The sequence below is a fragment of the Callithrix jacchus genome, chromosome 9 (genome assembly GCF_049354715.1).
Source record: "Callithrix jacchus isolate 240 chromosome 9, calJac240_pri, whole genome shotgun sequence".
NCBI classification, from domain to species: Eukaryota; Metazoa; Chordata; class Mammalia; order Primates; family Cebidae; genus Callithrix; species Callithrix jacchus.
Genome location: NC_133510.1, coordinates 77,177,040 through 77,192,386, shown reverse-complemented (window position 1 = coordinate 77,192,386; position 15,347 = coordinate 77,177,040). Strand labels below are relative to the sequence as shown.

The 15,347-nt window shown below is 33.7% G+C and overlaps 2 long non-coding RNA genes across 4 annotated transcripts in view; one reads left to right on the top strand and one right to left on the bottom strand.

Annotated features, from left to right (window-relative positions):
- Positions 1-15,347, bottom strand: part of LOC118144269 (uncharacterized) — a 123,921-nt gene that overhangs the window by 68,578 nt on the left and 39,996 nt on the right. For all 3 annotated transcript variants that reach the window (XR_004728901.3, XR_008473879.2, XR_013522350.1), the window contains exons 2-3: positions 1,312-1,435; positions 785-906 (exon numbers count right to left, since the gene is read on the bottom strand). This is a non-coding gene — a long non-coding RNA (uncharacterized LOC118144269). The remainder of the gene's footprint in view (positions 1-784; positions 907-1,311; positions 1,436-15,347) is intronic.
- LOC144577775 (uncharacterized) overlaps positions 1-15,347 on the top strand; it is a 62,896-nt gene that overhangs the window by 34,041 nt on the left and 13,508 nt on the right. The gene's annotated exons all lie outside the window — the stretch shown is intronic.

Here is a 15,347-nt window from a genome sequence, read left to right as displayed (position 1 = left end):
GCCATGAAATCCATTTAAATCTGGCAAATGTACTGCAATGCTTTGTTAGCAATTATAAATTCACAGTGGTAGGTGATAGGAACACAAACAGAAATGGGATGTCAGGAAAAATGAGGATCACTTGCTGGTAACTGTCAATTAGTTGCCAAAAAATCTAACAGTTTTGAGTTTCATTGTGGTATTAGCGCTATTGCTGAGAAACTGGCTCATTTTTATATCCCTCTGCTATCCCTACCACTCTTCTCATGAAGCAAACAGATTTACTTTGCAATGCGTAGAGGGACACCATGATGAAAATGGGTATTTCTCTAAAGGCAAGTATAGAAAGGAAAGTATATCTCTCTAAGATTATCATTTTAAACTGCTTCAACAGGAACATAACCAGGAGTGTCAAATGGAAAACATTTTGCTACTTAACTGTCCAATATATGGCATGCGTGAGTGTGGTGTTCTTGTTTGAAAGACATCAAACAAATGTCAAACAAGTAGTGGGGCACGTAGAAACAGAACTCCTAAGTTCTTGGAATGTGAGAATGGTAATGCTAACAGTGAAAATACTCATTTTACACTGCCTTTAATCCATAAGTACCATCTTTGTTTTTTTCAGTCAAATATAAGAATTCAGTCAGCTGGGCATGATGGCTCACACCTGTAATCCCAGCACTTTGGGAAGCTAAAGAGGGTGGATCGAAAGGTCAGGAGTTCGAGAACCAGCCTGGCCAACATAGTGTAACCCCATATCTACTAAAAATACAAAAAATTTTCCAGGCATGCTGGTGGGTACCTGTAATCTCAGTTGCTCAGGAAGCTGAGGCAGAAGAATCGCTTGAACCTGGGAGGTTGAGGTTGCAGTGAGCCAAGATTTTGCCATTGCACTCCAGCCTGGGCAGTAGTGAGAAACTCCATCTCAAAAAAAAAAGAATTTAAAAAGAGAGAGAGAGAGACAGAAGAATGCAGTCAAACTACATGTCTCAAAAACATCGATCATTTTGACCCTCCTGGCATGGGCAAGTTCCATGATTGCTACCCAGTTGGGTAGTGGCAAATGAGTTTAATAGATTAGGCAACATAGGGCACTTTAAGTAAACCTCCCAAACACATTGTAAAGCCTAAGTAATTTCTATGTGAATATTATTCGTTATGCAATGGTTGGAGAGTACCGGAAAGAAGTTGTTTTTTCTTAAAGCATCATTTTGTTTTTATATTTTTCCTAATGCTAAACTCTTAATCAGCTCTCTGGCTTTCCTAATCACTCTGATGCCCATCCACTCCTCCAAAAACTTACCTCACAAATAACTACCTAAAAATTACCTCTTATTCTTTTGTGCCACCATACATCCTCAACTCTTTCTTTTTCTTTAATTTTGTATTTCAAAATACGTCCTCCTTTCCAGTTCTCTTCTAATATGCTTCTCTATATTTCTTCCTCAAGAATCTGTGGATGATAGCAATAATTGCCAAATGAATAATATATGGAGAAAAATTTGATTAGCTCAAATGCCAGTCTTATTTTTATTGCTAACCAGCAACTTAAAGTATATTGAAATAGGCCATTCTTTTATTTCTGGATTAGGAGAAAGTGCATCTTTATTTGAAACTCTGATCAGAAAATGCATGTTAGATAGCCTATTATCTAATTTTGAGAATGCATGAAAAATAAATTAGACATTTTCTCAATGTAGTGAAATCATATTTCAAATGATGCACCTGTAGGACTAGAGTTGATCATTGAGCTTACATACAAGCATTCTTCTGTAGAATTTTTAGTAATCTTAATGACAGTCCACAATGATGAATTGAAGCTCACAGTGAGAAAAGCAGGATGAGCTCATTAATCATTTCAATACAGTATCTGTCACAGGTAACTTTAGAATTATCTATTTCCTTCTCATATCTGAAAAGGCTTAGTTGCTAGATGACTATTGATAAAATGTCATAGTGAAAAAATATCTCAAATTGAACTATACCTGCTTTGATATAAGGTACTTGAATTATAAAAGGTGAGCAATGTTTGATATTGTATTAACTCTCTTAGATACCAAGAACAAGGCATCATTTACATGAAAATAAAGGCTTCAAATAAATTAGACATAAATAACATTCTTTTTAAAAGAATAAAGGAACCACAGTATAGGTACCAAAGTAATATGCTGATAACTCCCAAATCTGAATATTAAGCCTTGATCTGATTCCCAAATCTGGATTTTAAGTCCTGAGCTGTCATCAGAAATCCTGCCTTATAGTCTAACTCTCTATGTTATCTCCGCAAGGATGCATACTAAGTGGCTCAAACTTAATGTAACCAAAAGGGAGCTTTTACCTTTAGTTTTCAAACTTGCTTCTGCCTTACCCTCCCAATTCAGTAAGAATACCATAGTCTATCTTTTAGCTTAAACCAAAAATAATCATTCGAACCATGTGACACGGTTTGGCTCTGTCTCCTCCCAAATCTAATCTTAAATTGTAGCTCTCATAATTCCCATGTCTTGTGGGAGGGACCTGGTGGAAGATAATTGAGTCATAGGGAGGGTTTCCCCAATACTGTTCTCGTGGTAGTGAAAAAGTCTCAGAAGATCTGATGATTTTATAAGGGATTTCTGCTTTCACTTGGCTCCCATTCACTCCTTGCCTACCGCCATGTAAGATGCTTCTTGCTCTTCTGCCATGATTGTGAGGCCTCCCCAGCCATGTGGAACTATGAGTCCATTAAATCTCTTTTTCTTTATGAATTACCCTGTCTTTGGCATGTCTTTATTAGCAGTGAAAGAATGAATTAATATACTGTGATTATACTTGTTTACTCTCTTTTTATTTCCAACCCATATGCAAGTCATGTAGACCCACCTCCAGTTTATATCCATGTGTGTCTTATCATTCCTACTACAGTTACCCTAATTCAGGTCACCATGATTGTTTTAGCAAGATCATGTTAACAGTCATTTTAGTAATCTTCCTGCTTCTTTTGTTGGCTTCTATTTTTCACACTATAATGTAGTTAATCATTTAATGTCAGGTCAAACTCTATAGACTTAAAATCCACACATATACTGGCTCCTGCTAAATGTTCAGAATTCACATTGAATCACTTTCTCCCTTAATTATTGTGTTCTAAATTGCTGGAATTCTTTTGGTTCATTGACTATCACAAGCTTCTTCCCAGATTTAGATCTTCACAAAACTATTCTCTGCTCAGAATACACTCCTGTTTGACTTTGGAAAGGTGGCTCCTTTGTGCCATTCAGATCTTTGTTGAGTGTCAGTTTACCACAGACTCCTTTCCTGATATCTCAAATTATTGCAGCCACATGAATGATCTCCATCTTATTAGTCTATTTTAATTTTCTACAAAGCACTTGCCACTATCTAATATTTTCTTAAATATTTACTTATTTCTATTATGTCCCCTTACTAAAATGTAAGCTCCATTATAGCCTGAAACTTCTTTGTTCACTCTTCTACCCTCAAGCTATACAAAAGCAATTGATATATATGGGCATTCTAGAAGTATTTACCAAATAAATGAGTTACCTTAGTATACATTTTTAGTTGTGTAAGTGTTATTACTCTGGTAATTATGAGCCAGGCAGGAAACCATTCAGAAAAATAATAATGTAAATGCCAAATACAGTCACCAACATGATGTTTTAGAAATTAGATTCATTTTGTGTCCCATGTTTGACATGAGTTGGAATAATTGCAAGTTTAATCTTATCTTTTTGGATTGTAAAAATTTTAACATAACAATAGTGAATGCATCATATATTGGAAAACATGTTCTATGAAATGGTTTAGGTACTTTACACATGTAATCTTTGTAACACCCTAATAATCTAAATTGTTATTTAATAGATGTGGAAACTAAGACACAGAAAGATTAAACAACTGTCCCAAGGTCTCATGACTAACAATGAGCAGATTTGGGAGTCAAACATAGGTAGCCTGTATTACTTATGTTTATAACCTCAGATCTACGTTGCCTTTTAGCCTGGAAGTGCAAGTTGTATCATTTGACTGACATTCAACTATCACATATTGACAAGTCTTTTTTAAAGACGAAGTCCTAAATATTTTAGATGGAAAGACAAATATTATTCAGTTATTTTCCACAGACAGCTTTTATATTTGATGGGCTGGCAGAAAAAAAAAAATCAGTGAGTGTGAAAATTAATTTCACACTCACTGTGTAATTACGAGTGTGAAAAATGTTCAATAGAAGTACATGAGCTAAGTGAAGACACAGTACACATAGAAAGGGCACTGGGAATCCATTGTGAAAGGGAATTTGTCAGTCACAGGATCCTGGAACACCTTATGTTTAAGCTAAATCCAAGAAGCTCAGTAGGTGTTACCTCGGATAGGAACAGGCATGTTTAAGGCAGAGGAATGCAGCTGATAGTAACGCCTAATCAGGGTTCAACATGGCATATGTTTTGTTTCAGGTATACACTTCAGGATAGTTATTCTCAGTGTAACTTATTCTCACTGGCTATCAGTAACGTGTTCTCATGATAGTCAGTCTTATAATTCCTATATTCAGTAACCTGTCTGACCTGCTGATAACAAAATCAACTGTAGGTCATTGCACCAGAAGGAAAAGAAAATTATCAAAATAAAAAATTTTAAAACCTGTGCAAATAAGCAAGTTTAAAACAATGAAACTAATTTAGACAATAGAATTAATTTTAGGGCCGGGTGCGGTGGCTCACGCCTGTAATCCCAGCACTTTGGGAGGCCGAGGTGGGTGAATCACGAGGTCAAGAGATCGAGACCATCCTGGTCAACATGGTGAAACCCTGTTTCTACCAAAAATCCAAAAAAATAGCTGAGCATGGTGGCACGTGCCTGTAATCCCAGCTACCCAGGAGGCTGAGGCAGGAGAATTGCCTGAACCCAGGAGGCGGAGGTTGCGGTGAGCCGAGATCGCACCATTGCACTCCAGTCTGGGTAACAAGAGTGAAACTTCGTCTCAAAAAAATAAAATAAATAAATAAATTAAAAATCCTACTAATTAGAAACGTGATTATTTTATTAATGAAATTCTTTCTAAAGAAACTTCTTTTAGATTTGACAGTATCCAATAATATGACAATTGATATCTTCAATATGACTTAAATTGAGTTTTAGTCACTCCCACTCAAGCAACCTCAAGTTCTTTTCTAAACAAATTTAATGATAAATGTTGAAATAGTAAACATCAAAATAATCAGTATAAGCTTCAAATATATTTTTTAAAATTTTAGTCTGTGATATCTGTGAACTACTTTATAATATTGTTCCTAAGAAAAAGTAATTCTATCCATCCCAAATTGTGTGTGTGTAAGTGTGTGTGTGTGTGTGTGTGTGTGTGTGTGTGTTTCTTTGATGAGCAATTTTGGATCAGAAGAGTCAGATATTCTACATGTATTTACTGTTATCTAATGCCCTATCATCACAAAGGAACTCTTGGTAACTCCATTAATCAAATAAGATAAAAATAAAGATAATATTGGAATAAGTTCTATGCATTAGATTTCAGGAAATTATTAGAATGTTAGATTCTAGAGTAATAACCTTTAGAATGGTTAATTTCCTTTTGTGTATTAGTTTATTTTTATACATTAATATGTGATTGAAGAAGAAAATGGAGCAGTTCATTTCTTTACTATTTATTGGTTCATTTATTTTCAAGATAGGAGGATCTATCTAATGATTAACTGCACAACTTTTCAGCAGCTATAGTTGTTGCTAAAAACATCCCATCAGAAACTTGAGAGAAAATTTAAAGACATTTATCAAAGTTCCCATTTGGAATCTAGAGAAACAATAAAGTAGATATTGACTTCTCTTGAGGAATGGATCAGAATTTATTGACCCAAAAGGAGAGTGAGTATTTACCTTGACTCTCATTCTATGGTCAATAAAATGTAAAATTTCATATTATTTCTAATCAAAAATATCTTGAAATCTGTTAAATGATGACATTGTCTAAAAAGCATTTATGTTTTTTAGTGTATAACAATATATGTGCATTATTAAGAAACTGTAATGTATAAAATACTCAAAGTAGAAAAAATACTTTCCCAATAATAATTTTCCATCAAAAGGAAAACAACTGTTAATATTTTGGTATATTTCATGTCAGTCATTTTCCTATAAAGTTATTTGAGCATGTTTATATATGTGAATTCTGATTTAAAATGTGACAAAAATAAAATTTGTAGTTTGTGTTATTCTTCCCAAATACACATTCCTTCTTCCTGTAAAAAGATTTATTGATCCATGATTTGCTATAACTCATGTGCAATTCATGTACATCTCCATCCCACTGACGTGTTTGTCAGTGAACCTTGGTTTGGGCATTGGCATCGGGACATACGTACACCTAATACATCCAAAGCTTAAGAGCCATTGTATGTCTCTACCACCTCTTAGTTCTTAGTCTGACTAGAGGATTAGTAATTTTCTTTTTTTTTTCAATATTTCTTACTGCATTTTAGGTTTTGGGGTACATGTGAATAACATGCAAGATTTTGCATAGGTACACACATGGCAGTGTGATGGGCTGCCTTCCTCCCCATCACCTATATCTGGCATTTCTCCCATGCTATCTCTCCCCAACTCCCCACCCCCTGCTGTCCCTCCCCTCTTTCCCCGCTACAGACCCCAGTGTGTGATGCTCCCCTCCCTGTGTCCATGTATTCTCATTGTTCAACACCCACCTATGAGTGAGAACATGTGATGTTTGATTTTCTGTTCTTGTGTCAGTTTGCTGAGAATGATGCTTTCCAGGTTCATCCATGCCCCTACAAAGGACACAAACTCATCATTTTTAATGGCCGCATAGTATTCCATGGTGTATATGTGCCACATTTTTCCAGCCCATTGATGGGCTTTTGGGTTGGTTCCAGGTCTTTGCTATTGTAAACAGTGCTGCAGTGAACATTCATGTGCATGTGTCCTTATAGTAGAATGATTTATAATCCTTTGGATATATATCCAGTAATGGGATTGCTGTGTCAAATGGAATTTCCATGTCTGGGTCCTTGAGGAATCACCACACTGTCTTCCACAATGGTTGAACTAATTTACACTCCCACCAACAGTGTAAAACTGTTCCTATTTCTCCACATCCTCTCCAGCATCTGTTGTCTACAAATTTTTTAATTATTGTCATTCTAACTGGCATGAGGTGGTATCTCAATGTAGTTTTGATTTGCAAATGGTGTTGGGAAAACTGGCTAGACATGTGCAGAAAGCAGAAACTGAACCCCTTCCTGACACCTTTCACTAAAATTAACTCCAGATGGGTTAGTAATTTTCTTAATCTTCCTAGTGAACTGGCTTTTTGTTTCAGTGGTTTTCCTCTGTTGTTTCTCGGATTTCTCTTTTATTGATTTCCACTTTGATCTTCATTATTTTCTTGCTTCTACTTATTGATTATTTAATTTGCTCTTATTTTTTAAATGTATTACTTTATTTAAAGCTGAAGCCTTTTAAAATTTAAAAATCTTTTACTTTTTCATACATACAGGTGACAAAAATACTTGTTCCTCGAGTATTCCTTTAGTGACATTCTGCAAGTTTTAATATATTGTGTTTATATTTTCATTCAGTTCAAAATACCATCTAATTATCCTTTTGATTTCTTTTATAACCCAGGGCTTATTTTGTTTACAGATAATATGGATTTTTATGAGATCTTTTCATTGTTGATTTCTATTTAAATTCTACTTGAGGTCAAAGACCACAGTTGTTGTTTGTAAACCTTCTCCAGAAGCACATGTTGAAAGTTAACAAACGGCGCAGTGAACCCTGAGTGGATGAACCCCATCCAGGGTGTCTAGGGATTTGAGATGGGGTTCTATAGCAGTCACTCAGTGTGTGACCATGGGAAGAAAGCCTCTTCTTTCTGGGCCTCAGTCTTCTTACCAATGTAGTGGCACAGTTGGACTACATGGTCTTCAGCATCAAGATTCTACAGTGCTTTTAACCTATTTCATCAACTCTTTGATGTGCAAGCTCTATTCCTGGGGACTATGATGTTTATAGCTTGAGTCTTTTTAACTTTGTTGAGACTTAACTTTAGGCCAGAATATGATCAGTCTTAGAAAATAGTTCATTGTACTCAAAAAGCATTATTTATTTTTTTATTGTGAGATTGAATGTTCTGTAATTATCAACTAGGTCAAGTTGGTCGATTGTGTTGATCAAATTTTCTGCATCCTTACTGATTTTTCTGTCTTCTTGTCCTATTAAACTGATTGAAAATGGATACAAATATTAAAATCTTTGACTACATAATTGTGTGTTTATTTCTCCTTGCACTTCTATTAGTTTTAGCTTCATGTATTTTGAAACTCATTAATAGGGCTAGAGTAATTTATGATTGCTATATTCTCTTAATGAATTGACATTTTTAGTATTATTAAAAGACCTTTTGTGTCCCTGGTAAAATACTTTGTTCTAAATTTGATTTTGTCTCTTTGTGCTTCTCTCTCATTTCACAATCCATGTCCTATGAACTTTTAGCTGCCTTTTCTGGGCTCTTAGGTTTACTTTTTTTTAAAAAAATTATTTTATTTATTTATTTAAGTTCTGGAGTACATGTGCAAGATGTGCAAGTTTGTTACATAGGTAAACATGTGCCATGGTGGTTTGCTGCACCTAGATCCTAAGGCTAACATGCATTAGCTCTTCTCCTTAGTGCTCTCCCCCATCCTCCTGACAGGCCCCAGTAATTGTTGTTCCCCTCCCTGTGTCCATGTATTCTCATTGTTCAGCTCCCACTTATGAGTGAGAACATGCAGATTACCGCCTGTAATCAGGAGGGATGGCAGAAAATTTACCAAGCAAATTGAAAGCAGAAAAAAGGGGTTGCAATCCTAGTTTCTGACAAAATAGACGTTAAACCAACAAAGGTCAAAAAAGACAAAGCATTACATAATTTTAAAGGGTTCAGTTCAACAAGAAGAACTAACTGTCCTAAATATATATGCACCCAATGCAGGAGTACCAAGATACATAAAACTGGTTTTTTGATACCTACAAGGAGGCTTTTTGGTTATTTCAGGTAAAAGAGGGTAGAAATAGAAGGCATCTCTGTAAAGTTATTATATTGCTGATTTTATTTCTAAATAGTTATGAAACTATAATATTTCTCCAATTTCTCCTGAGCATTTTATCAAGTTGTGCTTTTCTGAGACTTTACTGCTTTAAGTGTTCAAATTTATATTATAAAGTTGTTCATGATATCCTTCTATTGTCTTTTGCCTACAGGATATAGAGTGTGCCAATTTTTTCTCTGTTCTAGTTTGGTGAATTGTTTTTCTATTTTATTTTTCATATGAATCTTACACAAGTTTATCAATTTTTGTTGTCATTTTGAAAGAACCAATTTTGGGCTTGTTCTTCATTTTATTAAATTTCTGCTATTCTCATTACATTCTTCTTTCTATTTTTCTTGGTATTAATCTTTTTATCTGTTTCTATTGATGAAAGATGGATCCATCAATCATCAGTTCTTTTTTAAATAAGTTTATATGAAAGTTTTCAATGTACGAGACATATTATAATGCATCCAGAAGGATAAAGGGAGACACCTTATATTAAACACACTGATATTTCTGCATGTAAACATAAGTATTACACTCTTAAGTATAAATTAAGACTTTAGATAATCTCACTTCAGTTCAGGCAAGATTTTCTCACCAAATGAGTTTAAAAAAATTGTTAGTTTCAAAGCATTTTGGTTTTGGAATTGTAGTTTAGTCATTCTGAACTTGTATTATGAATTATTTATTTAATTTATTTATTTTGAGATGGAGTCTCACTCTGTAGCCAGGCTGGAGTTCAGTGGCATGATCTCAGCTCACTGCAATCTCTGCCTTCTGGGTTCAAGATTCCCCTGCCTCAGCCTCCCAAGTAGCTGGGACTACAGGCACACACCACCACGCCTGGCTAATGTTTTGTATTTTTAGAGATGGGATTTTACTATGTTGGCCAGGATGGTTTCAATCCACTAACCTTGTGATCTGCTGCTTCTGCCTCCCAAAGTGCTGGGATTAGACGCAAGAGCCACCTCGCCTGGCCTAAAATTATTTTTTAAGAATCTAAATTTAATTAGCTGAACATTTATCCAAAGGTGTAAAAAATCATGTATTTGCTTCTCAAAAATGTGAAATAACTAGTAATTCCAAAAGTTGATTTCTTTTTCAAAATTAGTAAAACAACTAAAAATATTGTTAGGTTTATAAAGAAAAAGAATAGATGACTGTTCTTGGCCAAGAATAGCCAAGGCCTTTCTGAGGAGGATGAACATAGAAGGGAAATGTTTTTTAACATATACTGAGATTTGGTAAAAACCTTAGCAAATAAAGACTCAAATAACTTGAAATAAGTAAAAGTAAGAAAAGGGACATGACAGAGAGTCAAGAAATAAACTATAATTTTTATATAGTTGTAGGTAGCTTTCCTATAGTTTCTTTACAATTTTTGTAGAGAAATTTTATGTATGACAGAGGTGTCTTTACAGGTCACTAAAAAAAGATTAATTATTCAAGAAAGGTTTGATTCAAATGATTGACCATATGGGAAAAAGACATACTAAATAGATTCCTAATTTATAGTGTCTATCAATTTCTGTTGCCTTTAGAGAGGTAACATTTTAAAATATTTGAATAATTTATCAGATATTAGATTTATAACCTAGGATTCGAAAGGTTTTTCAAGATAGAACATGTATTTTGCAAAACATTAAAAAAATTGATAAATTCTACTATCTTAAAATCAAGAATGTTTATTAATCAAAAGGCACCATAAAGAGAGTAAAATAAAAGCCAATTTCTCAGAGAAGGTATTTAGCACATATACAACTGTAAAGGAATAATTATTTATTTAATAATTTTAAATTATTAAATAATTTAAAATTTAATTAATTTAATTATTTAAGTGTATTCTAAATTAAAACTTAATTAATTTAATTAAATTATTTATTTAAGTGTATCCTATACAGTTTAAGACTTTATATGTGTGTGTGTATGTTTATGTATATAAATTTCTATAAAATAAAATTTTAAAGGCAAACCTGAGAGAAAACAGAGCAAAATAAATGATCATTTTACAGAAGAGAAAGATCAAACATCAAATAAACATATGAAAATATATTAACATTTCTCAGTAATTAGTGAAATAAAAGTTAAAAACTCAATCAGACACAAGCTTACTCTCACTCTCTCAGCAAAAATCATAACTGAAGTTACCACATATTGAAGAGAATGTGTATCAGTGGGGCAATTGGAATGCTTACTATTTTAGTTGCAGCATATTGGTACAATCACTTTGGTAAACAATTGGTGCTTATTTCCCAATGTTTTTATTATTTTAGTAAAATACACATAACATATGCTTTACCATCATAATTATTTTTAATTGTAGAGTGCAGTGGTATTAAATACATTCATAGTGTGGTGCACTCATTACCACCATCCATCTCCATAACTTTTCATGTTGTAAAACTAAAATTATCGGTACTTTGCTTCTGTACTAGAAAACTAGGAGATAGCACACCCGGGTGTGCTTTCTTAGGAAAATGGAGAGACTGACTATTGAACAGTTCTACAAAACTATTATGCAGCTACACATTAAAACACAGATCAATCCTCAATATATGGTTACTGCAAGAAAACAACCTGGAACATAAAGGGAAAAGAGAAGAAAGAAGAAAATCATGGATAATTATTTACATTAAGATGCGTAGTATGAAGCTCACACACATATGTACAACAGTACTTTGTTTAGGAATGCTTATGTTTTATAGTGATAAAGATAAAATTCAGGAAGAAATTATCTGTAGGGAAAGAAAGCATAGAAGTATGAGCATGCAGACAGTGGATTAACAGCTGTTTATTCTGTTATTATGTTTTATAACTTACATTAGTATTATACTATTGCCTCATTTATAGTGTGTGCTCAATAAATTTTTGTAAAATCCATAACATATAGTTTTAATTCATTTAATATTACAATTCACTAAGACGAAGAAAATATATTCAACATTAATATTTTTAAAACAATAGTAAATATTATTTATAATTTTGTTCAGATATTGTGTTATTTCTTTAGGATGCAATACCTAGAAATTGACTTAATAAATCTGAATATTTTTAAATTTTTTACATAAATTGACAAATATTTACTCAGTAGTTGTTCCAGTATTTTTATTTACCTGAAATATGTGATTCATGCATCAATACTGTGTATTTTCACTTAATAAATTTTGCTGTTAATTACCAAAAATAATATTCTAATGTAAAATATTTACTTTTTTGCTTGTTAATGAGTTTGATCATTTTTATTTACAGTAAATATTAGTTTCTGTTTCTTTTAAAATAATTTATATGACTGTTTTACAATAGAAATAATAAATTCTTAAATTCATAGTTATTGCAAGCAACATCCATTTTCTGACTCTTATTTTTTAACTACAGGGATTTTTAATGCTCAGATTTTTTTTTGAGTTTTAATATTAGAAAACCATTCATTCTTTAACATTTAAAAATCAATAATACATTAGCTTCTAATTTTAGTGTGTACTTTTACATTTAATTATTTTACCTTGATGGAAATTATTTGAAAAGTGTAAGTTGCATTCATTTCTCTTCACCTTAACTGGTTCTCCTAACACCGTGTATGTCTCTCTTTATCATCACAGTGACATGTGTGGTCTCCTTTGTCAGTTGTCACATTTTATTTTTGTGACACTTCTATTTTATTTGTCTGGCACTTTCTTCATTGTTACTGGTTATAATATGGTTTAATATTCACAGTGTTAACCCTGATTAGGTTGAAAATCCCTAATCTAAAATGTTCCAACATATGAAATTTTGAGCACTGACATTATTCCATAAATGAAAATTTTCAGAGCTGACCTCATGTCACAGTCAAAACACAGGTACATGGCACAGTTTATTCAGTGTTCCTCAGCAAAAACTAAAATTACTTTCAGGCTATGTGCATAAGGAGTATATGAAACATAAATGAAACTCATGTTTAGGATTGAATCCCAAAGTATTTCATTGTGTATATAAGAATAACTCCAAATGAAAAAAAAATTTTTTTTGAAACACTTTTCATCTCCAACATTTCAAATAAGGAATACTCAACCTGTTATGCTATTTTAGTAGTTTTTAGATAGTGTAATATTTTTCTTCCTTTTCAGAAATACTGTATTAATTTTCATTCCCATGTACTGAATATTAATTCTTCAAGAGTTATTTCTTTAAATAATTTTATATTCTCTTTGAGACATTTGGTGTTTCTTCACATTTTTTATGCCTTTTAAAAACTTTTGTAATTTTCTTCTCATGTGTTATAGATGTATTTCTGTTTTAGAAAATTCTTGGCCTTGTATATTATGTTACTATTGTGAATCACATTATTTTATTTTATTTTATTTTTGAGATGGAGTCACATTCTGTCACCCAGGCTGGAGTGCAATGGCTCAAGCCTGGCTCACTGCAACCTTGCCTCCTGAGTTCAAGCCATTCTCCTGCCTCAGCCTCCCTAGTAGCTAGGACTACAGGCGCATGCCACCACACCCAGCTCTTTTTGTATATTTAGTAGAGGCAGGGTTTCACTATGTTGCCAGGCTGCTCTTGAATGCCTGACCTCGTGATCCACCTGCCTTAGCCTCCCAAAGTCCTGGGATTACAGGTGTAAGCCACTGTGCCTAGCTGAGGTTTATTTTTAATTAAGTTTTTATGAAATAAATGTACTAAATGGTAAGATTTGCTCCTTCTACCATAAGCGCTTTTTTTTTAAAACAAAACAAAACACCCTCAAAATTTATTGTTTTTCTTTGTTAATCATTGAACAAAGAACTCTTTGAAGTCTCCAGTGTTGAGATTCAAAGATTGAACGCAAGTGTCTCATGGGTATTAAGAGTGTTGGCAAATTTCTAACTGTATATTTGTATGTGTTAGGAATTCAAACTAAAATTAGAATACTTGTAAAATTTTAACAATAATTATATTGAAACTGTGCTATCTGGGGAGCTCAGCTGTGCTGAAAAAGACGCAAGAGGCAGCAAGGAGAGAAAAGGAAGGTGGGTCCATGTTCAGCCTTCCACCCAGAACAACACAGCTTTATTCCGTTTCTATTTGATGCCTCCACATAAGATATTTAACATTTTATTTAAGAACCATTGTCCTTACAAAAAGGAGATGTTGAACAAATGCTAATTTATCTTTCTAGGCTTTATAATATTCAACATCAATATTTAGTATTGACAATAATCAGGAGATACCTTAGCGCTGCCCTCCCGCACTCCTGCCCACATCCCTCTACACATACCAAGTTTGGGCTGAGTGTCAATATCATCTCAAAATGAAGCTCCAATTTGAATGACCTTGTGCTAACCTACCCTATGTTAGTCAGACAGACTCCATTTTGCTGAGAGTCAGAGAGAATTCCATCATAACCTCCGCCTTACACCTCCCACCATTTCTCCTTTAAGTGGATATCTGGGTCATGTTGTACTTAGAGCTATAGAAATATATAACCGTTGTAACCATATCCTGCTTGGCAAGCCTACTTACTATTGTGAATACCCCCTTGATTGTATGGAAAGTACCAAAATTCCATCCCCCGCCAACCTTGGTAACCAGCAATCATAGGAACCACTTGTGTATACCCTCCTTAGTTAATCAACAATCATGGGAGCTGCCTGCCCCCTAGTTACCAGCCTCCTCCCCTAACTTGCTTGTTCTACTTCTGTAAAATTCCACTTCAGCTAGGCTCCTCCTCCCATTCTTAAGCAAAGTATGAAAAGAAATCAAGCCCCTTCCTTGGGGCCGAGAGATTTTGAGCATGAGCTGACTCTCGGTTGCCAGCAATAAAGGACTCACAATCAGATTTCAGAGTGCAATGCTTTCCTAACAACTCACTGGGTTATAACAACCTGATGGTATATCTTTATGGACTTATTGAAAGACCTTGAAGGATTTTCAGGCTGCAAATGTATAGAGTAAGGAAGCCTCATCATTACATAATATATTTTAATGGCAGCAAAACAAGGCTAAGTGCCAAACTAGTTGTGAGCAAAGTCACCAGAAAGGAGGTCATTTATGACACTAACCAAGACTCTTAGGTCAAAAGGGAGCTAGGATCCTTTACATGTTTAGAAAATTCTATATACTACAAAAAAGGAGAAAATGACAATTTAGTATTAAAAAGGCATTTTCTTACATTTCTTTAATAATAGGTTTACGTATTTTACACACATACAAACACAGACACATGCTACAATGACTGTTAATTAGAAATCATAAGCATAAATTTGAGATCTGTTAAAAATGTGAACAGAGACTGTG